General features: G+C 36.8%; 1 protein-coding gene across 12 annotated transcripts in view; it reads left to right on the forward strand.

Moving 5' to 3' along the window:
• The window catches only part of BBS9 (Bardet-Biedl syndrome 9), a 480217-nt gene that overhangs the window by 284628 nt on the left and 170883 nt on the right, over window positions 1-24706 (forward strand). The window lies entirely within an intron of this gene.

Below are 24706 nucleotides of genomic sequence, written 5' to 3' on the forward strand. Positions count from 1 at the left end.
TTTTTCTTGCAATGGCAAATGGGAGTGTGTCCTTAATTTCTCTTTCAGATTTTTCATCATTAGTGTATAGGAATGGAAGAGATTTCTGTGCATTAATTTTGTATCCTGCTACTTTACCAGATTCACTGATCAGCTCTAGTAGTTTTCTGGTGGCATCTTTAGGATTCTCTATGTATAGTATCATGTCATCTGCAAACAGTGACAGCTTTACTTCTTCTTTTGCAATTTGGATTCCTTTTATTTCTTTTTCTTCTCTGATTGCTGTGGCTAAAACTTCCAAAACTATGTTGAATAATAGTAGTGAGAGTGGACAAACTTGTCTTGTTTCTGATCTTAGAGGAAATGGTTTCAGTTTTTCATCATTGAGAACGATGTTGGCTGTGGGTTTGTCATGTATGGCCTTTATTATGTTGAGGTAAGTTCCCTCTCTGCCTACTTTCTGGAAGGTTTTTTATCATAAATGGGTGTTGAATTTTGTTGAAAGGTTTTTCTGCATCTATTGAGATGATCATATGGTTTTTCTCCTTCAATTTCTTAATATGGTTTATCACATTGATTGATTTGCATATATTGAAGAATTCTTGCATTCTGGGATAAACTCCACTTGATCATGGTATATTATGCTTTTACTTTGCTGTTGGATTCGGTTTGCTAGTATTTTTTTTTGAGGATTTTTGCATCTATGTTCATCAGTGATATTGGCCTGTAGTTTTCTTTCTTTGTGACATCTTTGTCTGGGTTTGGTATCAGGATGGTGGTGGCCTTGTAGAATGAGTTTGGGAGTGTTCCTCCCTCTGCTATATTTTGAAAGAGTTTGAGAAGGAGAGGTGTTAGCTCTTCTCCAAATATTTGATAGAATTCGCCTGTGAAGCCATCTGGTCCTGGGCTTTTGTTTGTTGGAAGATTTTTAATCACAGTCTCAATTTCAGTGCTTGTGATTGGTCTGTTTATATTTTCTATTTCTTCCTGGTTCAGTGTTGGAAGGTTGTGCTTTTCTAAGAATTTGTCAATTTCTTCCAGGTTGTCCATTTTATTGGCATATAGTTGCTTTTAGTAATCTTTCATGCTCCTTTGTATTTCTGCAGTGTCAGTTGTTACTTCTCCTTTTTCATTTCTAATTCTGTTGATATGAGTCTTCTCCCTTTTTTTCTTGATGAGTCTGGTTAATGGTTTATCAATTTTGTTTATCTTCTCAAAGAACCAACTTTTAGTTTTATTGATCTTCGCTATCGTTTCCTTCATTTCTTTTCATTTATTTCTGATCTGATCTGATCTTTATGATTTCTATCTTTCTGCTAACTTTGGGGTTTTTTTGTTCTTCTTTCTATAATTGCTTTAGGTATAAGGTTAGGTTGTTTATTTGAGATGTTTCTTGTTTCTTAATTTAGGATTGTATTGCTATAAACTTCCCTCTTAGAACTGCTGTTTCTGCAACCCATAGGTTTTGGGTCGTCGTGTTTTCATTGTCATTTGTTTCTAGCTATTTTCTGATTTCCTCTTTGATTTCTTCAGTGATCTCTTGGTTATTAAGTAGTGTATTGTTTAGCCTCCATGTGTTTCTATTTTTTACAGATTTTTTCCTGTAATTGATATCTAGTCTCATAGCGTTGTGGTCAGAAAAGATACTTGATATGATTTCAATTTTCTTAAATTTACCAAGGCTTGATTTGTGACCCAAGATATGATCTATCCTGGAGAATGTTCCATGAGCACTTGAGAAGAAAGTGTTTTCTGTTGTTTTTGGATGGAATGTCCTATAAATATCAATTAAGTCCATCATGTTTAATGTATCATTTAAAGGTTGTGTTTCCTTATTTATTTTCATTTTGGATGATCTGTCCATTGGTGAAAGTGGGGTTTTAAATCCCCTACTATGATTGTGTTACTGTCGATTTCCCCTTTTATGGCTGTTAACATTTGCCTTATGTATTGAGGTGCTCCTATGTTGGGTGCATAAATATTTACAATTGTTATATCTTCTTCTTGGATTGATCCCTTGATCATTATGTTATGTCCTTCTTTTTCTCTTGTAATAGTCTTTGTTTTAAAGTCTATTTTGTCTGATATGAGAATTGCTACTCCAGCTTTCTTTTGATTTCCATCTGCATGGAATATCTTTTTCCATCTCCTCACTTTCAGTCTGTATGTGTCCCTAAGTCTGAAGTGGTTCTCTTTTAGACAGCATACATATGGGTCTTGCTTTGTATCCATTCAGCCAGTCTATATCTTTTGGTTGGAGCATTTAATCCATTTACATTTAAGGTAATTATCGATATGTATGTTCCTATTACCATTTTCTTAATTATTTTGTGTTTGTTATTGTAGGTCTTTTCCTTCTCTTGTGTTTCCTGCCTAGAGAAGTTCCTTTAGCATTTGTTGTAAAGCTGGTTTGGTGGTGCTGAATTTCTTAGCTTTTGCTTGTCTGTAAAGGTTTTAATTTCTCCATTGAATCTGAATGAGAGCTTTACTGGGTATAGTAATCTTGGTTGTAGGTTTTTCCCTTTCATCACTTTAAGTATGTCCTGTCACTCCGTTCTGGCTTGCAGAGTTTCTGCTGAAATATCAGCTGTTACCCTTATGGGGATTCCCTTATATGTTATTTGTTGCTTTTCCCTTGCTACTTTTAAATTTTTTTCTTTGTATTTAATTTTTTATAGTTTGATTAATATGTGTCTTGGCGTGTTTCTACTTGTGTTTATCCTGTGTAGGACTCTCTGTGCTTCCTGGACTTGACTATTTACTTTCCCATATTAGGGAAGATTTCAACTATAATCTTTTCAAATATTTTCCCAGTCACTTTCTTTTTCTCTTCTTCTTCTGGGACCCCTATAGTTCAAATGTTGGTGCATTTAATGTTGTCCCAGAAATCTCTAAGACTGTCCTTAATTCTTTTCATTCTCCTTTCTTTACTCTGCTGTGTGGTAGTTATTTCCACTATTTTATCTTCCAGGTCACTTATCTGTTCTTCTGCCTCAGTTATTGTGCTACTGATTCCTTCTAGAGAATTTTTAATTTCATTTATTGTGTTGTTCATCCTTGTTTGTTTGCTCTTTAGTTCTTCTAGGTCCTTATTAAACGTTTCTTGTATTTTCTCCATTGTATTTCCAAGATTTTGGATCATCTTTACTGTCATTACTCTGAATTCTTTTTCAGGTAGACTGCCTATTTCCTCTTCATTTGTTTGTTCTGGTGGCTTTTTACCTTGCTTCTTCATCTGCTGTGTATTTCTCTATCTTCTCATTTTGCTTAACTTACTGTGTTTGGGGTCTCCTTTTTGCAGGCTGCAGATTTGTAGTTCCCATTGTTTTTGGTGTCTGCCCCCAGTGTGTATGGTTGGTTCAGTGTGTTGTGTAGGCTTCCTGGTGGAGGGGACTGGTGCCTGTGTTCTCGTGGATGAGGCTGGATCTTGTCTTTCTGGTGGTCAGTACTGCGTCTGGTGGTGTGTTTTGGGGTGTCTGTGACCTTATTATGATTTTAGGCAGCCTCTCTGCTAATGGGTGGGGTTGTGTTCCTTTCTTGCTAGTTGTTTGGCACAGGGTGTCCATCACTGTAGGTTGCTGGGTGTTGAGTGGAGCTGGGTCTTAGCACTGAGGTGGAGATCTCTGGGAGAGCTTTCGCCATTTGATATTACGTGTAGTCGGGAGGCCTCTGGTGGACCAGTGTTCTGAACCGGGCTCTCCGCCTCAGAGGCTCAGGCCTGACACCCGACCAGAGCACTAAGACCTTGTCAGCCACACGGCAAACAACGGAATACCAACTATGGAAATGGTGTTGCTTTTCTTCTTTAAAAAAATTTGTGTCAGTATCTGATTAAAATGCTGGGCCCTTTGGATCTTCTTCTTAGAATGCCCTCCTTGTTTCTCTTCAGCAAATTATGACTACTTTGTCCCTTACAATGCTGCAAGATTTTCTTCTGCTTCCTCTAAGAAGCTTTCTTTTCCTCCATCTCTTTACTGAGGAAGCTGGCACCAACACCCACGTTCTTTCTTTTTTTTTTTTTTAAAGTCTTTATTGAATTTGTAACAATATTGCTTCTGTTTTATGCCTTGGTTTTTGGGTGACGAGGCATGTGGGATCTTAGCTCCCCAACCAGGGATCAAACCCTCACCCCCTGTACTGGAAGGCGAAGTCTCAACCACTGGACCGCCAGGGAAGTCCCCCCCACGTTCTTTCTTGATGTACTCCATTACGTCTGGTATGCATCCCCCAAAACATAGTTTAGAGCATCATCGGTTTCAGCATCATGCACCCACAGTGGCAAGCTCTGCAGTACAGTTCTGGGGTTGGAGGCCACCACAAAGAGAAAGAAAGACTGCTAGTGTTGGAGGGTCTCCTGCAGTGGTAAAGGGTGGCTGTGGCTCACCACAGGGACAAGTACACTGGCAGCAGAAGTTCTGGGAAGGACTCCTTGGCGTGAGCCCTCCCAGAGTCCACCATTAGCCCCACCAAAGAGCCCTGTGATTGTGTTTTAACCACTGATTGTTTCAGGACTCTGTTTTGTCACTGTGGAATTTTTATGATCCCTTTGTGCTTAAAAAGCAATTATCATCTTGAAACAAGAACATGCTCCATCATCTTTCTGGTGTTAAGTTGAAAGTGTTTGAAAGGTTTATGCTGTATATTATTTGAGGTAAATTATTTTTTACATCCCAGTTAGGTTTACAGTTCTTTTTTAAAAATATTTTTCATGAGCCTGTATCATAGGTTAAGATGAGGTACTTCATCTTTCCAAATTTTGGTTTCTCGTTTGATAGCACTCTCCTTGAGTTTGGCTTTTATTCTTAAAATAAACAAAATTTTCCATAGAAATTTCAAAGCTGGTGACTGCAATTTTGATATCATTTAATGGGGAATGTTAAGTAATAATTGGATACCTGGGACCTAGAAAAGGAGTCAGTTCATTTTTTGTTATGAATTAGTTTTTCTGAAATCCTTACAGTCAACACTAGGTGATAAGTTAAATGATAGTTCCTCTAGCCTCCCATCAGGTACTGGTCCAGATAAAATATGTTTCAATAGTAAGTGTGTGAAAAACCAGGTGTTCCTACAACTCTTGGTGCCTGAGAAAACTTATAGGCTCGTTTCTACTCTCAGCCATTATAACTTTCAGCTTTGTCAAGGTGGAGACTCTATTGGAACCATGAGTGATGATTTACTTAACCATTCCCGATTAAGACTTAGGTTGAGTTTAATTTTTTGTACTGAACATCATTTTTTTCTATATAAAAGTTTCTTTTCTTAAGATAGACTTCCCCAATAGTAATTACTAGGTCAAAGAATAGGAACTTTTTAAGGCTTTAATCTAAATGACCAGATTATTGCTAATTTTATGAGTTGATAGTGCCACCAGAAGCAGGGAAAGTGCAAGGGTGATTCTTTAATTATTCCCTGACAATGTCTTCACTGTGCATCGGCATCACTGTTTGCAGACTGCCTTACAGGGAATTGCCAAAAGGATGTGTCTACGTGGTCCTATCTTAGAACACCACCCAGCCCAGCTGGAGAAAGCAAAGAGTTGTATATGGAAACAAACATGGAATACTAGCATGAATAGCTAAAGATAGGGGCTGGCTATTGACCCCTTGCTAATGGTGAATTTAAAAACCAAGCCAAACAAAAACCCAGCTTCCCAGAGTGGACTGAGAAGGAGGCAGCACTGGAGTACCTCTGCAGTCTTGTTTTATATGGGGATTTAGATCAGTTAGTAACAATTTCTCTGACTGCTTCAGGCCTACAAATACACAGGAGAAAAAGGGGGAAATGACCCAAAAGGGTGGTAAGCAGTGATTGACTTCTGAGTGGATTATATAGTGAAATGAGTTTAAATTATACCCACAAAGAAAATTTTTACAAAATTCTTTTTGAAGACAATCAGAAATACTTTCGGTTTATGTACTTACAAAATTTTTAAGAATTACATTAAATACTATCATGGTAGAAAATTTGTAAAATTCAAACAAATGCAAAACACAAAAATGAAAATGAAAAACACCCATAATTCCCTGTGAGTATTCTTCTTTTTCTTTCTCTGTGTGTATACATGTGTGCATTATTTTAAAAATTGGGGTCATTATATAAAAGATATGTTTGTAGTCCTATTTTTTCCCTCAGTTTCATCTCAGGATTATTTTTAATGTCATTATAAATATTATTATAACATCTTTTTTAATGCTACATAGTGTGGCTATGTCAAAATTTAACCAGTTTTCTAGTGTTGGATAATTTGTTTGCCTTGATGACTTTGTTTCTATAAATAATGCTGCAGTAAACATCTTTGGGGGTAAAACTTGGTATATTCATGGCCATTTCCTCAGGATAAATTTCTACTTGTGGAATTGCTGGGCTAAGGTCCATGTATATGTGTAAAGGCTTCTAATACATGTTTTCCTTCAGAAATGCTGTATCAGTTTACTCTCCCTCCAGCAGCACATGAGAAAATCCACTTCTCGGCATCTCTGTCATCATTGAGAATTATCATGAAAAAAAAAAACCAAAAAAATCTTTGCCAGTTTTATAGATGAAAATGGTGTTTTTTAATTTTAGTTTGAGTCTGTAGTGTTATGAGGTCTTGGTCCTAATCTCTGTCGACATTTGGGATAAGTGTTCTTCTTTCATGTCTAATTGTTGGATGTGGAGATTAAAGTAAAGATTAATTGAACTCCCATCCAATTCTGTTTCTAAGTGGTTTTATCTAGTTTGTCTCTGGGCTCCATAGTGGTGTCTTCTTTTACACATGCTTTCTGAACTCAAGGAATATGGGAATTACTATGGTTCTCAGTTTGTATTACTACTAGGTTTCCTTCTGCTTTTGGCTCTTACCCACAGCACTTTTTAATGGAACATTTTACAAAACATATTTTTACTTCAGTATGTGACTCTAAGTCTATCCCTTTCTCAGATTTAGCCTTGGACTTTGTCTCCTCCTCCTCTTACCCCAAGAAGCCTATCACCATAGTCACTTGTTTTCCAAAATGGTTTCAGTGAGACCCTAAGATCTCAGTGGAGCCTATTGGGCAGTTAAGATAAAGGGTGAGAGGTCAGCCTTCATTCTGGAGTACCTCAGTTTTATTTTTTTTTTTAGGTATTGGGCTTCACTTAGGATTTCAATCTTCGAAAAGCTTGAAAACTTTGCCCTAGTTATTCAAGTTTTTCCAAGTTAGAAGGGGCCTTCAAGGCTGCCTGTTCAGCCTCCTGCTTGTTGTATCCCTGATTTATAGCCTTTGTAGCTTTGTTTGAATACTCCCAAGGAAGCAAAGTGCTCTCTCCCACTTTCCTGTCTCTTTTGCCTTTTGGAAGGAACAGCATAGGAATAAATCATCCTCATTTTCTTGATCAGACATTAGAATGGGCTCACACAGTGTTTTTATTGAAACATTTATTAATTGCCAAAATTAAAAGCCAGAAAATTTTACATTTAAAAAATTGACTTTTGGTTTCTCTTGAAAAATCATAAGTCCTAGCCACACTGGGCTTACATTTGCCTGTGGTGTCTATCTGGCTGTCCTCTTCATGCTTGGTAATCCTCATCAGTGGTATTGTCTGCTGACACTGAGACAGAGGGTCAGTTACCATTTATCATCAAGTTTGTGCTGCCTTTTTTTTTTCATATTATAAACTTAAAAGGAAAGGGAAATTGTTTTTTTACCTACATTTGTAAAAATTAGAAAAATGAATGGTAGACTGAGAAATTATGTATACTTTAGGGTTCAAAACATTATACTGATTAGTACAGAGCCCAGGGGGCCTGTTAAAATATATTGCCTGGACATGATAGTCATTCATTTATTCAACAAATGTCATTTGAGTGCCTGCTATGTGCCAAGTCACCGAGCTAGTCATCAAGAGCTCAATAGTTCACAAGATAGTCATGGTTCCTCCCATTATGAAGTTTACAGTCTGGTGGGGTTTTCCGTGTTATTCCAAACCCATAGCTTATAAGCATCTGATAGGTGAAAATGGCCATTCCAAGTCACTCAGAGGCGGTAGAGGAGGTGGCCAATTATCTCCTTTTAGTGAGCAAACCACCCCCCCCAAAACAAAAAAAACACACTGAAGCCCCATTGTCCCTTTTTCCTTTTATGTGAATAGAAAAGAGTAGGGGCATTTGCTTCCCTGCTGCTTTTAGGTTTCCTCCTAAGAAAATCTGTCATTTATCTACACTTGCTTAATATTTATTAGGCACACTGGCAGAGGAGCTGGGGAGGGACACAAAATATGTCAGAAATGGTTGTTCTCCTCGAATTGTTTCCAGTATAGTCAGGGAGATGAGATATGCACTCCCACAGCTGCAACAGAAACCACATTTTAGCAGTTTTGGTAGTTGTTAGATCTTGGGTCTAGTCCACAAAGCTGTTTTAAACTTTTATTGAGAATAGTATACTAACCCCCCATAAGTCTGTTATTTTCTACTACTCTTTAATTTCAAATGTATACTGGTTCAGTTCCATTTTGTCACATAATGGTCTAAAAGGGTCTTTTGAGGACTGGTTTGTGAAATAAACACAATTTATAGTATTGTCTCACTGGGGAAATTCCTTCTATGGGTTTAAATACCCTACTAATAAACACATTTTTGGAATGTTGTAGTTAATTTAAGTTGGATACGTCCCAATTTTGGAATTTCATATTCTTAGATTCATGGCATTGCAACTGACTTAGTCATCTAGTCCAACTTTCTGTTGGGTGTTGAAATTTTTTTTTTTATTGCAATCTAAGACTGCACTAGCAAATGAGTTTCATCTCCTATGCCAATTCTGAACAGTTGGTGGTAGCTGCCTAAAATACTGAGTTGAGAAGGATTCTGAGGTTTTATTTGGGCTCTAAGGCAAAGGTTACCATAACCATTTAGCAGAGTTTGTTAAGGACATGGAATTAAGAATGTTTTAATATATGCCTGAATATATGAAGGAGATTTTCTGGCTAATGGGAGTAAGTTTTGACCATCAGCCTTTAGAAATAGAAGTCTCAGTACTATTTTCTCTTTCTAATGGCCAATCTTTCATTCAGCCAGATTCTTTAGGAACGTCGCCAAAGGATTTAAGCACAAAAAAGAGAGCATATAATGAGGAGAGATGGAAAAAGTGTTTCTACTGAGCTGCTTTGTTCACGTTTTGAGTTTGGGCCCTTTCCTCTTTACCAAAGGTGAAGCCTTATTGACTGAGACTATCTGTCGCAGTGTGTGCAGCTACTAGGTTCCGGGTCCATGGGGACAGGGACCACATCTGTCTTGTTCACTCTATCAAGCACATTGCCTGGCATATGATGGGTGCCTCAGAGTTTATAGAGTGAATGAATGAATACAACCCCTGACATCTTTGGAGGAAATTAATGATTAGCCCTTGGTCTTCTTGAGAGTTACATGGTACCTGGTACTGGATGCTTAAGCAGGTTTCTGATTACAAATGTGATCAGCAGAAGGATGATGGATATGTTTTCACCCCTGATGATGAGGAATAAGTATTGACCATGCCACTGACCCTCTCCCTTGGGAGACAGAGTGTGTGGCCAAGTGTGGCACGGTGATTTCTTGCAATGTAATTCTTAAGCTTGGGTGTGTGTTCCAGTTCTCTTTTCTCAAGCTCTGGAGCTAGGTCATGGGGTCTTTTCACAGTGTAAACCATTTTTGCTCAATTAATTGGATGAAAACAAAAGCTGGCCTTATGCCCTGTGGTTATTGCTTTATAAGCAAGAGGCGCAGGTTGAACTGCAGGCTCCCTATAGGTCCAGGACCGGAATGCTGTGGTGGCTCTGGCCCTGTGGAGAGAGCTGAGTTTAAAGCATCTTGTAGCCACCTTTCTGGTTGACTTAATCGGAGAGAAGGTAACCCTGCAAAGGAGCATTTCCCAGCCTAGGGAAGTGTGGATAAGAAATCCTGAGAACTTGCTAACAAAACTCCTTAAAGGGTTTTGATCTTTCTCCCACTTTTAAAAAGAAACTACAGATAAAACGTGCCAATCAGATGGCAGTCTCCAGAGTCTTTCATGTCACAATGTGTCCGTTTACCACAGCATTTAGTAGGCCAATAATGCCTTTAGCTTAAAGTAGTTAATAAGCATACCTTGCAGTGTTACTTTTATTTTCTGCTCCCTGTAGCACTGAGCAAAATCCCATTGTGCAATTGGGTATTATTAAATGTTAAAAAGTTAATTTGTTCTGCATTCCATTAAAATTGCACTTTTTTTTCAGGTGCACTTGTCCTTACATCTCGTTTAAAACCTATAATTTAAGCTCACACCATGGTAGAGTCTTAAGTAACCTTTCGCCCCTGCTGCCTTAATTATTCTTCATCACACACATTATTTCAGGAGGATTGTGGCAATGGGTTAGCTATTTGTTAGTTAATGAAAATATCTATCATTTAAAAAGCAAAATGTGGACTTGGAATTTTAATTAAAATTGCACATCAATAAGGACATAACATGTACTTTTTATTGAGGAAAACAGACTTTAAAAAGCATTGCTTGCTTGCTTTTTGAAATAACCATGCTTTGGTTAAGGCCAAACACTTGATTAAACAATTGATGGAAATGGGGAGCTTATTTCCATTTAAAATATTAAAACAGTTGCTTTTTAAATGTAATAATTTTCCACTTTAATTCATTGTCACCTTATATAAATATGCTTAGAGGTTATGATACAGTAGAAAAACAAGTGAAACCAGATCCTAATGGTGATGTGGCAAAAATAAACTTTTTGTTATTTGATTCAATTTTGTTAGATAATTTTTTTTCAATTTTGTAGTGAATAAATAAAAAATAATTTTAGGGATTGAAATTTCCTGAGACCATATTTTAATAGTTCTTGGTGCTTTATTTGGCTTACTTTTATTTGATAACTAGTATACACCATTAAACACGACCAGGTTCAGAGAGAACATTACTGACAGTTGCAAACTCTACTCAGTAGTAGAGAGTGTCTGACATATGAAACCCTTAGGATTACCTTGGATTTTTTTAGCCTAGAGAATTTACATCCTTATGTCAAATCAAAAAAAAAAAAAAAAAAAAAGAAAAAAAAGGTGGTGGTGGCGGTGGTGGGAGTAGCAAAGAAAGATATGAGCAAGTCTGGAGAATATGGATTTTTGGAGTGTAATAGAGTCTTAGAAATTAGGTTCAGTCACCTCATGTCACAAAAGAATAAAAAGAAGCCCCAAAGATTCAATGACTTGTCCAAAGTCCTCCAGCTAATATAAATAGTTGAGATGGGAAAGGAACTGGGGTCTCTGGGCAGTTTGGTGGGCTTGGCATAGATTTTGGGGTCAGAGACAGATCTGGGTTTCAACCCTGACTTCATGGTTAACCACCTATGTGACCATGGGCGGATTGTTGAAGCTCTCTGAGCCTCAGTTTCCTCTTCTATAAAATGGGGATAATTTTCCATTTCAAGGGCATTGAGTGAATTTCAGGAGGTAATGGATTCGAAGGGCTGGTTCAGGGCCTGGCTCCTCTAAGTGCTTAGTCAGCATGGGCTCCTTTTCCTTTGCCAGGCTGGTGGTGTTTTCTGTACAATACACAATTGTTTGACAGCAGGTCATTTATGCAGATTGAGACCCTGGCTATTTTGGCCTTGAGGTCCGAGTTTGCTGCTGGCCCAGCACCAGACATGTGGGGGCAGTAGTATATAGTATACACTTGGCTCTTGATGATAGTGTTCAAGGTTAGAGCAGGGAACCCATGCTGAGGCCATTCCACACCTTTGTTCCGTGGCCTATGGACTCCTGAATTTCTCCACTCTAAATTTGATAGTGCAGCTGAGGAGTCCACAGAGAGGGAGATGACATTGTGGAGGCCGCTGCCTTTTTCTTTTTTTTTTTTTTGCAAAAGAAATGTTTCACAGAAACTTTCCCTGTGAACCCTCTTCAGGAGATTTATACAGATTATGAAGTCAAAAGATGGGGTCATTCCAGACTTTTCTTTCCAGGCAAAGAGGCCAACACATAATTTTAGCAGGTATTAGTAAAAATTGAGAATATTTTATGTATGCTGGGATTCTTGCCAACATCTGTGTTTGCAACTCTCAAGATAGGGCTAAGGTGAAAGTTTTTCCTCCCTGCCCTTGGAAGACTGTTGAAACAAGCTGGCCACAGTTTTTTTCCATCGCATCTGTGTTACCGAGGCCTCTCTAGACACTGTTTTGTGGAGTCTTGGGCCAACACAAATTAATTTACTTTTCACCGAAAGAGCTTCATGCTGAATGTTGACTGCAGGTGTGTTTTGGAGGAAGGGGTAGAAGAGTAAAGACTGAGGGATTTGGTAGTTAGACAAAGCAGGTGTAAGTCATTTGACTATTTCCCAACAAACTGCAAAACTGCTTAATTTGGTAGGAGGTTTTTTTTTTTAATAAATTTATTTATTTATTTGTTTGTTTATTTATTTATATATTTTTGGCTGTGTTGGGTCTTCGTTTCTGTGCGAGGGCTTTCTCTAGTTGTGGCAAGTGGGGGCCACTCTTCATCGCGGTGCGCGGGCCTCTCACTATCGCGGCCTCTCTTGTTGCGGAGCACAGGCTCCAGACGCGCAGGCTCAGTAGTTGTGGCTCACGGGTCTAGTTGCTCCGCGGCATGTGGGATCTTCCCAGACCAGGGCTCGAACCCGTGTCCCCTGCATTGGCAGGCAGATTCTCAACCACTGCGCCACCAGGGAAGCCCTGGTAGGAGGTTTGGTTTTTTTTTTTTTTTTTTTAAATGTAACAAATGATTCTACAAAACGTGAGTCCAGTTAGGTACATCCAGGGAATTTACAAGATTAAAGATAGATCTTTGAATTTGTTTAAAAGAGATGAGAAAAGATCTGTCTCTGAGGGGGGTACAAAATAAACATTTAAAAATATTACCTCTAACATACCATAATTAACTATTGCATGTAGAGTCATTGATTAATATGTGAGCATGGTGATCCTTGGTGTGTATGTTTATAAACCATATCCCTTTTATTAGATTAAAGAATATGCTCATTTATCCATAAAAATGAGTAAACCTCCATGAGAACATTTTAACCAGATATAGCAAAGACGGAAGCATTCTTTACTGATCGTTTTGTGCAGAACATCAGAGAATGTTCCAGCAGAGTGCAGCAAAAGCCAATTATTGCAAAATATACTCTTGTCTTTCTTTAGTCAGTCTGGAATGTGGAGACATAGAAGAATTTCAGATTCAAAAAATGATGAAAACAAACAATAGAGATCCTGAAACAGTGTTCCTGTCCCCCATCCTTATGAGCAGGCCTCAAACAAGTCAAGTTTTCTCTAACTACTCAGCAATGCTGATCTTTCTTGAGGAAGGGAAGTGGTTGTAGCCCAGGATAACACTTAAAAGTTAGTGTGGTCTATTTTTACTTCCTTGTCTTTTAAATATAACTTTTTAAAAAGCCACAAGTACTACGTAACAGAATTATTTGTCAGAAGAATAAGATAAGTAAAGAGAAGAAAATAAAAATAAAAATTACCCTAATCCCACTGCCCAGAAAGAAATCATATTTTAAATTAAGTATATTTCTTTCCAGATTTGTGAATTTGTTGTATTGTGTATAAACATAAATAAAAAATAGAAATATTTTAAAATGGGGTCATGAGGTACATACTGTTTGGAAAGTTCTTTTTTCCATGTAAAAATAAATCATTAATATGTTCCATGTTAATAATATATGCAGTTTAGCTACTAGACCTTTTAAAAAATAGTTAACTCTCGCAGCTAGTTTCAATAACATTTGTATGGTATGTTTCTGCCTTTTGAAAAAATGTGGCATACTGCTTCACAGCAACATGTAAGTAATTCATTTCACTTTGTGAATAAATATTATTCTGATGCAGACCACTGTATATTTGATGTGTACCACAAGGAATAAATATTTACTATTGCAGACTAGCCGATTTTTCTTTCTGTTGGTAATTTACTTTAAGAAACTTCTCTTTCTAACTTCTATCCCATTTTTAGACAGAGTGATATTTTTTACAAGAATGTGATTACATAGTGATAATACCTCAAATTTGGTAATTTTTAAAGTGTTGGTTAAGTAGGAAAATAGATGCCTACTTTTCTTGCTTTCTGTCTGCCAAAATTCTATTAATTTTGATTGTCCTACTTAACAACAATAATAATATGTTATTATATTCTCAATATGATAATTGTGTTCACAATTATGTTCACAATATGATAATTAAAAAAAGAAGCATAAAAGATTATACTTGGCTTTCCACAAAGAGCAAGAGCTATCAAGTTTTAAAAAAATGTAATTAATAAATACTATTTAGTTGGCATATGAGCACATCCATTTGAATTATGTCTGGCATATGAATATTCCTGAAGGAATCCTCACTGGGGAAGAACTTGAAGTGACCCAAGTCAAGGACCCTCCCATCAGAAATGAGTGCCACTTCCCCAACAGGCTGGGGCAGTGGTCATGGTGAGTGCCTGGGATCTGGACACTTGTTGATTCAGAAGCAAGGAGATCAGCTATGTAGGAAACTATAGCCAGGTTAGAGAGATTATGGAAGCGACTTGCTGAGAGGCTGAGGACTTAGCAGGCCTGGCTGTGGAATAAGACTGGCTGCAAAAGCACAGGTGTGGACCAGATTCCGTAGCAGAGAACACCTGCCTCTGCTACTGCGGGCGGGAGCAGCCCTGGGCCTGCAGGGACACAGTGGAGGAGGCATGCAGAGTCAGGGCCCATGCGTGGGCACACCCTGCCTCTGGTAGTTAGCAGGAGTTAAGATTAAGGGAGTCTTTTTTACGGTATGTAAAGAATATACAATCATAGAAAACAAACAAAAAAAACATAAAAATATCTTGCATTGTTTTAGCAACAGAGTTCAAAGTCGGTAAACTTCAAAAATTGTAGATGCCTCAGGAAATAAATTTAAGGGCTGGAGATATTCACTTTACAAGAATGAGCATATCAGGACATTTAAAAACCAACTTTAGTTTCTGTCCTTACTTTAATGATGAAACTTGAAGTTGTCTTTCAAGACGTAAGCCTCCATAAATGTAAAGCCACTATGGAGAACAGTATGGAGGGTCCTTAAAAAACTAAAAATAGAGCTACTATATGATCCAGCAATCCCACTCCTGGGCATATATCTGGAGAAAACCGTAATTCGAAAAGATACATGGAACCCAATGTTCATTGCAGCACTATTTACAATAGCCAGGACATGGAAACAACCTAAATGTCCATCAACAGAGGAATGGATAAAGAAGATGTGGTACATATATACTCAATGGACTATTACTTAGTCATAAAAAGAATGAAATAATGCCATTTGCAGCAACATGGATGGACCTAGAGATTCTCATACTGAGTGAAGTAATTCAGAGAGAGAAAGACAAATATCATATAATATCGTTTATATGTGGAATCTAAAAAAAGGGTACAAATGAACTTATCTACAAAACAGAACTAGAGTTACAGATGTAGAAAACAAACTTATGGTTACCAGGGAGTAAGGGAAGGGGAGGGATAAATTGGTAGATTGGTATTGACATGTACATACTACTGTATATAAAATAGATAACTAATAAGGACCTACTGTATAGCACAGGGAGCTCTACCCAATACTCTGTAATGGCCTCTATGGGAAAAGAATCTAAAAAAGAGTGGATATATGTATGTGTATAACAGATTCACTTTGCTGTACACCCGAAAGTAACACAACATTGTAAATCAACTATACTCCAATAAAAATTAAAAAAAAAAAAAAAGACATAAGCTACCTAAAAAATCTTGTGATGGAGGTAAGCAGCCACCAGGGGGCAGCCACAGCTTGGTTAAAACTATTGCATGTCTGAACAATAAAGTATTTTCTCTGGTGGGAAAGTTAAAAGGACTGCTTTTATTCCTTTTTGAACTAAAGCAAATAAAATTTTAAAAAAGTTAAGTAAAATTTACAAAACAGAATTAATGCATTCTTTGACTTCTTAGCTACTGAGTGGCATTTTCTGCTTCAGCCTCCGACTGCACCATCTTTCTCTGACTTGACTTTCCTGATGTTTTTCTCATCACCTTGTAGCTAGAGAAATACACACATACACCATGTATATGTATTATTTTTATTTTAAAATTCTATCTTTTTGATTCTGTGCTTGAAGAACAAGTGGTTATAGCAAGGTGATTTATGGAGGAGCAGAAGAAAACTTCTTGGCTTATCATTTCAAAAGAACAGAGAGAAGACTGCTCTCTCTATTCTTATAAAAGAGAGAACCACCCCTTTTCCAAAGCACAGTTTTCTGCTGCCAGCCAGATGCTGCTTGAAATGTACAACCTCTATCCTTTAGTAGTTCTAAAATTTGCCTTAGGTTGAATCTAAAGGGGAGCATTTAAAAATACAGATTCCCCACCGTAGATTCACTGAATTTCAAGGAAGAAGGGATTTTAAAAAAGTTTTCCTGGTGATTCTGATGCAAAGTCCAGGAAAATGCCTGGCAACTTTCTCTCTTGTAACTTGTGAGCACTACACTAGTAAGAGAATTCTTCAGAACTAACTTTTTAAAAAGTTTGAATTATTGGAAACAGGTATTTAAAAATATCTACAAATAGTACATGTAATAAGGTTTTAAGCAGAGGTTTTTCTTTTTTTTTTTTTTAAATCTTGATGGTATTCACATTGCTTAATTTGTGTCATGCTTTATTTATTTATTTATTTATTTAATTTATTTATGGCTGTGTTGGGTCTTCGTCTCTGCGTGAGGGCTTTCTCTAGTTGCAGCGAGCGGGGGCCACTCTTCATCGCGGTGCGCGGGCCTCTCACTATCGCGGCCTCTCTTGTTGCGGAGCACAGGCTCCAGACGCGCAGGCTCAGTAATTGTGGCTCACGGGCCCAGCTGCTCCGCGGCATGTGGGATCCTCCCAGACCAGGGCTCGAACCCGTGTCCCCTGCATTGGCAGGCAGATTCTCAACCACTGCGCCACCTGGGAAGCCCCTAAGCAGAGGTTTTAATACAATTTTGTAAAAAAATTTAGTGTGTAGACTATATTTTAATGAAATTTCTTGTTTGGGGGTTTCTTCTTTACACTTATGGTTATCTAAGTATAACATTTGTTTTTTGAATTTTGGAAATGGAAGTGTACTTTCCTGCTTAGCAGCTTTTCAAGAAAGATCATTAATGCCAGAGTAATTGGAGTTCCTTTTTATGACTTGACTTGGAGATTTGATCACTCTGAGAGTAACAGATGTACAAGTGGATAGTCACCATCATGTTATGGTAAAAAATTTTAAAATTGTTTATGATTTATTTGGTACACATTTATTTGGTATAAAATTAATATATTATGTGTTCATTAATCTCTCTAAACTATGAAAACTATGTCTAGTTTACAGACAAGAACTTGAGCAATGAGGAGGGAGAGCACTTATGTAAGGACATTCTAACATACTGTAAACACACAGAAGAGCCCTGGATTATTTTGATTTACATGTCATTTTGTTATCCACTATTTTGGAATAATTGGAGAAGTTCTTCTGCTTTTCCTACCCCCTGTCTAAACTTAGAGACTGGTTATAGATCCAGCTGTTAAGTCATTCTTCCTAGACCTCACTTTATCTAGTGGTTTATCGTTAATTAATTCAAAGCATGATGTTAATTCACACAGGCACACTTTTGAGAGGCAGTTTGGTCAGGTGATACATGTCTTGGAGAAATGGATGTCAGGTCTCCCCTCCTCAAAAGGCTCAGGAAAAAAAAAAAGTACTGTTATGAGAGGAACTAGAAGTAGCAGGGAATTAAGAAACATCTTTCGGGACCTACTCAAGCTAACTTTGGCATTGCCTGTGATTTAAAAAAACCAAGCAGACCTCGCGGTATTTTATTTTGGTGCTGAGCTTCATAAACTAAACCAGTGTCTTTTGCCACTTGCTCATAAGATCCTGCTTGACCTTTCGGTGGCAACCCTGTTAAGAGAGAAAAAACTGAAGAAAGCACAAACACAGAAACTTTGAATTAGTTCTTCTAAACAAACGAGGATCTATTTTCTTACCTTAAAAGAAAACAAAAAGGAAGCCTGGTTTTGGGTAACATTTATCAAATTTAGACTAAAATAAACCTAGAGGTTTATAAGGTCCAGTCTGTGGAGTAAAACATTGGCATGAGGAGAATGGAAACATTGCATGTAGGAAAATGTTCGGTAGTAGAATTAGAAGGGAAAAATCACTAGTCATGACCCGATGTTACTACAGCTACACCAGCTTATTTATAATAGGAATTCAGTGTGTTATAACAAAGAGGGTTCTGTAAATGCACCATGATAAAAATGACTAATACTTATAATAGCTGCTATTTTTTGAGCACTTACTGTGTGCCAGCTAGTGTTAAGTACTTTACCTACATTATCTCAATTATTTTTAAGGGTTCTTTTGCACAGAAGGACTCTGAATTTTTTTGCTTCCAATAATTTAATTCTTTTAAAAGGCATTTCTTTATGTAAACACTTCCCTGTGGATTTGGGATTTTAGGAAATAAAAGGGAAAATATTAGCTAAACTTGTGTAAGAGAGAATGATGATATTGGGCACATGGTATAAACTCTCCCCAGATTTCCCAAACTGTGCTCCAAGGAATATTCCTTCAGGAGATATTAATAAGTGTTTTGTGAAAAATGGGTTTTAAAACACTGCTTTCTATATCCTCCTGTTAGGGGTTCACTAAGCCACGTTGGGTTATTAAAGGCTCTGAGAAGTTTTGCTCTAAAGAAACTTAAAAAAAGCTATGTTTAATATTTCCCTAATTTATGTAAGCACAGAACACTGTGTGTGGGAGAAGGGAGTATATATCCCATGAGTACGTGGCTGGTGTCGGGAGACAGTCCTGTATGGTGTATCGTGTTTCTGCACATCTTGCGAGCTAAGGCACTGGCTGCCTTTGCTCTGAACTATCTCTTTAAGACTATTTTTACAGGGAATAGCCTTGGATGATAGAGATAACATCTCCCTCCAGAGTGAAGCATAGGTTGTTTCTTGTCTAGTATAATAAAGATAGTCACTCCTTCCAGGCATACTTACCATTATAAAATATTTGGGTTCCCTAAGCTCTGGATTCTTCTTCTGTAACCCAACCCACTGCCTGTGTAGATGTCACCTTGGTTCTTTTAATATCACTTGTGGGAATTTGGGCTCAGGAAACTGGCACAAATACTGAATTCTGAGTATTTTTTTGTTTTGGCTGCGCGTGGGCTTTCTCTAGTTGCAGCGAGCAGGGGCTACTCTTTGTTGTGGCGCACGGGGTTCTCATTGTCGTGGCTTCTCTTGCTGCAGAACACGAGCTCTAGGTGCAGTAGTTGTGGCACGTGGGCTCAGTAGTTGTGGCTCACAGGCTCTAGAGCGCAGACTCAGTAGTTGTGGCGCACGGGCTTAGTTGCTCCGCTGCATGTGGGATCTTCCTGGGCCAGGACTCGAACCCGTGTCCCCTGCAGGCAGATTCTTAACCACTGTGCCACTAGAGAATTCACTGAATTCTGGGTATTACGGTTGCTATAAGTAATAAAATTTTTTGTCTTTTGAATCTTCTGCAAGCATCCATGAAACTATGACAGATTAACTTGTTAACTTGCAAGTAGGGTGAAATCTTAGACCCTACACAATTCTTGACAGTTAGGAAATGCTGAAATATGTCCTTGGAGGTAAATGAGTCTAATTCTGGCTGCGTAAACTAGGGTGAGATAGGGTGGAGTAGCTGGGGGAAAAGCTATGAAGAATGGAAAGGAAAAAAAAAAAAGGAAAGATTCAACAATGTATGTCGCCAAGATGCAAGAACCTTCCAAACATTCTGGAATATTGAATCTCCTTGCAATTTTGCTCCTCTGAGACAATTAATCTCAGTTCCTATTGCTTTCCTTTTAGGCTGTATTTTCTAGACTTCAGTTATATTTTGCTACTGTTCTTTTTTATGCTTTATTTTTCCAGGTGTAGAATTTCTATTTATATAATGAAACATAAAGTGGTGGTGGATCATTAGTAATGCAGCTCTTTTAGATTTAGGAAAATGAAAGAAATAAACATTTATTGACCATGTATTGTATACCTGGCACTCTGCTAGGCACATTACATGGGTTTTTAAGTGTAATCTTCCATGCTACTCAGGATTTTGGTATTATTATATTCAAGAAGCAACTTGGGGCTCTGAGGTGGTGGTTGTAATAGTCATAGCTAGCATTTATAGAACACTTCCTACACCAGCTACTATGCTAATAGTATATGATACTACATAATAGTATATAGTATAAGATATTTTCTTATCTCATTCTCATAATGACCCTGAAATAGTTACTATTATTATCCTATTTTATGCATAAGGAAACAAAGGACCAGAGAGGAAGTGATCCCAGGTCATGTAATTAGCAAAGCTATGATCTGAATGCAGGTATGCATCTATGACTTCAATATCAGGTCATCCCCTCAAGCCTTGATTTAAGGTTTTATGAACATAACAGTACTATGTGGCTTGAGCTTAAGGTGACTATGTAGTTAAAATCCAAACTAGATGTTTTGGAGAGGAAAGAGGAGCAATATTAATAATTGCACCAGGACAAAAGGAATAAGCCCAGACTGTCATGGAAAAGCACGTGTGTGGTCACTCAATGATGTGCAAATAAAACAAGTAAGTTCTAGGATAGACTGAGCATATTTGCAGTACTGATTTTTGACAGTTGTGGTTCTAGGGTATTATCTCCCATTGAGTCAATATGTTGAATTCAAATAGTTTTAAGTATTTTAGTATTCTTTTAAAAGTGTTTTATTGCGAAGGTGGATCCACCCTTACTGACAGTTCCAGTATAAATAAAATGGATTACTGCACATCCTTTTCTCACACCTCAGAGTTTTATGGGTACCAGAATTTAGTACGGCCCAAAGTAGAGTGAATATTTATGACATTTTTAAAACAAAACAGGAGAGAATTACTTTCCTCTCTCTTTCTCCACTCCCTCAAACTGAGGAAAATGATTGACTTGGCTTTATAGGGTCCACGTTCCTAATCTAAATGAAATGTAGCTGAGGATGGAAAATTGCAACTCTATCTTGTCCTCCCAATGTCAACTGACAAAGGATAAAATACTTAAACTTTGCTTTCCTTGACATCATTTTCAGTGGGAGTTAAAGAGAGAATAGTATTTAATATACAGATCTATAATAACTATGGTAGTTTTCTTGTTGTGGCTTATACATAGTTGTTTAATTAGCCTCTACAGGATATTACAGTGGGTTTCAATTGATTTTTCTCTATGGCACTACTTGTTAGATTTTTTTGATGTCAGGGTTAGGCTAGCTTTGTATATACATTTTGTGCATTTTTTTTTTATACTGAAGTATTTTTGAAAGAGTATATTCTGTGAAATGATCCCACTATCAAATAATGTATCTTTTGGTGATTAACCATACACTTTAGCATGTTAGACTAAGAGAAATGCATGTGAACAAATAACTTGTTCACTTTCTTTAGCCTAGCATTTCCCACATTTAGACACCAAATGTCTTTTTTTTTTTTTTTTTTTTTTTGTGGAGCATCTATTAACTTTCTATAAACCTTTAGAAGCACATTTTGGAATCCATTGGTATGTGTGTATTTCTACTCTTATTTGTTATTATATCTCCTTTTCTTTCTTAATTTTGTGTTGCCGTCACTTCCCCACTGTTTTGAGTAGTTTTGCCTTGGGATTTAAAAAAATTCAACCAGAACTGTCTCTATTATTTATTTATCAAACTTACTCTAATTCATTATGTTTGAATCTCTTAATCCCCCTTTTCCTGCCTACTGTGGTTTGCTTTGTTCCTTTTTCAAACTTCTTACTTGAATGCTTGCAACATTTATTTTAATTCTTTTAGAACACTGAAAGCATGTAAGGCTATGAATTTGTCTTTGAGTACAGCTTTGCCAACATACACATTTAAGTGTAGTGATGATGCAGTATGGCTTGGTGAAAATACCATAGGCTTAGGAGGCAGCTGGACCTTTATTAGGATCTTGTCACTTATTTCATGATCTTGAGTCTCACTTTATGCTACTATGAAATGGGACTGTTAATACTTAGCTTTCAGATTTACTAAAATAAGTAATTAAATTTTGTCTGTAGAGTTCATAGCATATAGTACCTGGATGGTAGATTGTTGACCAATGGGTGCTTACCATTATTATTTTTATATTTTTACAAATACTCTATAATTTAAATTTTTATTTCCCTTTGACACAGTAGTTGTCCAGTAGCTTTTTAGGAGAGTGATTTTACTTCCCAAATAGCAAGATTTAAAAACATACAGTTTTCCTAATATTTAGTTGTTTTATAAGCTGATCAGACCATGTGGTCTTTAGAATTTTGCATAGGTAAACCTACACAGGCAAGGGATAGATCTGGATTTTGGTGGAAATATTTTTTGAAGGTCCAACTCTCTCTGCTTAACCTGACTTTCCTGTTCAGAGCCAGAGTCACATGGTTAGTAGAAGTTACTCCTGATGCTGGTGGATAGTTGACAAATATTTTTACTTTGCAACGCTTTGTAACTGAGCCTTTTTTTGTTTGATTTCAAGAGGATTAATGTTGAAATAGGAGAAAAGAGCAAATCAAGTACTGTGTGCTAGCTACCATGTCAACCAGAAAGCCCCTTATATTACATTTGTTCTTGTAAAAATAACCAAAGAAAAAATATTTTATAATATTCCCAAGAAACTCATTCCAGTTTGTCCAACACTTGTGCCAGGAATTTTTTCTTAAATTATTCTCAAAAATCTTTATTTTGCAGTATAATTCCATTATGATGTGATTTTATAAATGTTATGTTTCTTTCATGATAAACCTAGAGGGTTCCATGAAAAACTAGCTGATATCATCAGATTCAAGGTGTTCTTTTTGGCCATTATGCTAAAGTATTAAACTAAGGTAGCTTTGCTTCTTTTCTTTCTTGTTTTAACAGAAAAATGCTCTCGGAAAATCAAATTTGTATATTTTATTTTTCGAAATAGAGGATGACTTGAAGTAAAAACTATGTAATTTTTAAAAATTAGGTATATAGGAGAGTTATTATTAATGTCTAAACAAATTTTTATGATAAACATGCTTTTCCTTTTTTCCAAGCGATTTCCCCCCATTTGTATCACATGTGGAATATTATGCTCTATGAGTTTCCCCTGTAGGATTTTAGAGTTGAGGAGCCATTTACCTGCTAGGATCCTCTATCCTTCACTCTCTCTTAAGGCACTGATCCATTCTATAATTCAGACCCTCAGTTGAAAAGGAACTGGCATACATGTGAAAAAGAGAGGGCTTATGTATTCCTTGAGGCATGTTTCATTAATCACCTAGCCACTTTACCAAGGAGACTGAAAGCTGTGAATCATTTCCTCCAGTGCTACAGGCTAGAAGACCCTTGACTTAGGAATATGGATAATGTGTGCTACAATTAACTCTTTTGTATCTGTTTTATTTCTGTTCTTTGTTTTAATACATAGCATATAGTTTTATACTAATTACAGAGATAAGCAATTAAAATTTTGCATTTCCTAGCATTAAGACAAGTCTTTTATTGATGAGTACTGATAGTTACGTGAAAACACATTGTATATTAATCAATAATTTACATTCAGTGACAGTCATCTGTGTAATGTCTTTCCTCTGATACATCATTGATACAGCACAATTTGGCAGTGAGATAGCAACAGTTGTTAATCGATTTTGCATTCCTTCGGCAGAGTTGCATCAATTCTCCCATAACCTGATCCAACAGAGATATTAGATGGATTGCTATACTGTACTTGCATTTGAAATTTCTTCCTCTGTTTTTACTCTGAGTATTTATTTTCCATCATCTTGTAGCATTGTAGCATTGATTGGTACAAGTAATGTATTATTCATGCCATTCTGGTTTCATTCCATTAGTGCTATCAGCATTAGTATTCAGTCTAAAGAGATACAATTACGTCAAGAGCTCTTTGGATCAGCTTGTTCCATTTTGCATTTGTTTCACATTCATAGAAGAGACTCCTTTTGTATAGTAGACCGTTTTATTTTGTTGGTTCTAATTGAAATGATATAAGAAGCTAAGATGAGGCTGATGTAAATGTGCCCTCTTAAATAATTTTTTAGTTTACAAGTAATCATTGTACCAAATGTGGAAAATTTGGAAACATATTAAGGAGGAAAATAAAGTCATCCATAATTTCATCACCCTATTCACGTCTTGATCCAATACTGTGCCTTCTACTCTCTCTCTTTTTTTTTTTTAAGTTAAGTTCATGTTGGACTTCCCTGGTTGTCCAGTGGTTAAGACTCCATGCTTCCATTGCAAGGGGCACAGGTTCTATCCCTGGTCGGGAAACTAAGATCCCGCATGCCGCAACGTGTGGCCAAAAACACCCAAACCAAAACAAAACAAAACAAAAAAATCACAAATAAAAGTTAAGTTCATGTTATATATACAGTTTTGAATACTGATTTTTCCTTTACTATTATATGTAATAAACATTCTGGAAAACTTGATTTTTGATGTATTTGTAATGGTTCATATTGTTGTATCATTTTCAAACATTATTAATTTTCAAGCATTTATATTTTTCCATAGTTTTATTTCTATCAGTAGTAATGCACATCCTTGTTCATAAATCTTTGGTCATATCTCTGATTATTTCCTTCGAATAGATTTCTAGAAGTGAAATTATTGGGCCAAAGAATATAAACATTTAAAAAGCTCTTGATACATATTGCCAAACAACTTTCCCCAAACACTGAACCATTATC

Source organism: Balaenoptera borealis, assembly GCF_965194805.1.
Source record: "Balaenoptera borealis genome assembly, chromosome: 7".
Taxonomy (NCBI): domain Eukaryota; kingdom Metazoa; phylum Chordata; class Mammalia; order Artiodactyla; family Balaenopteridae; genus Balaenoptera; species Balaenoptera borealis.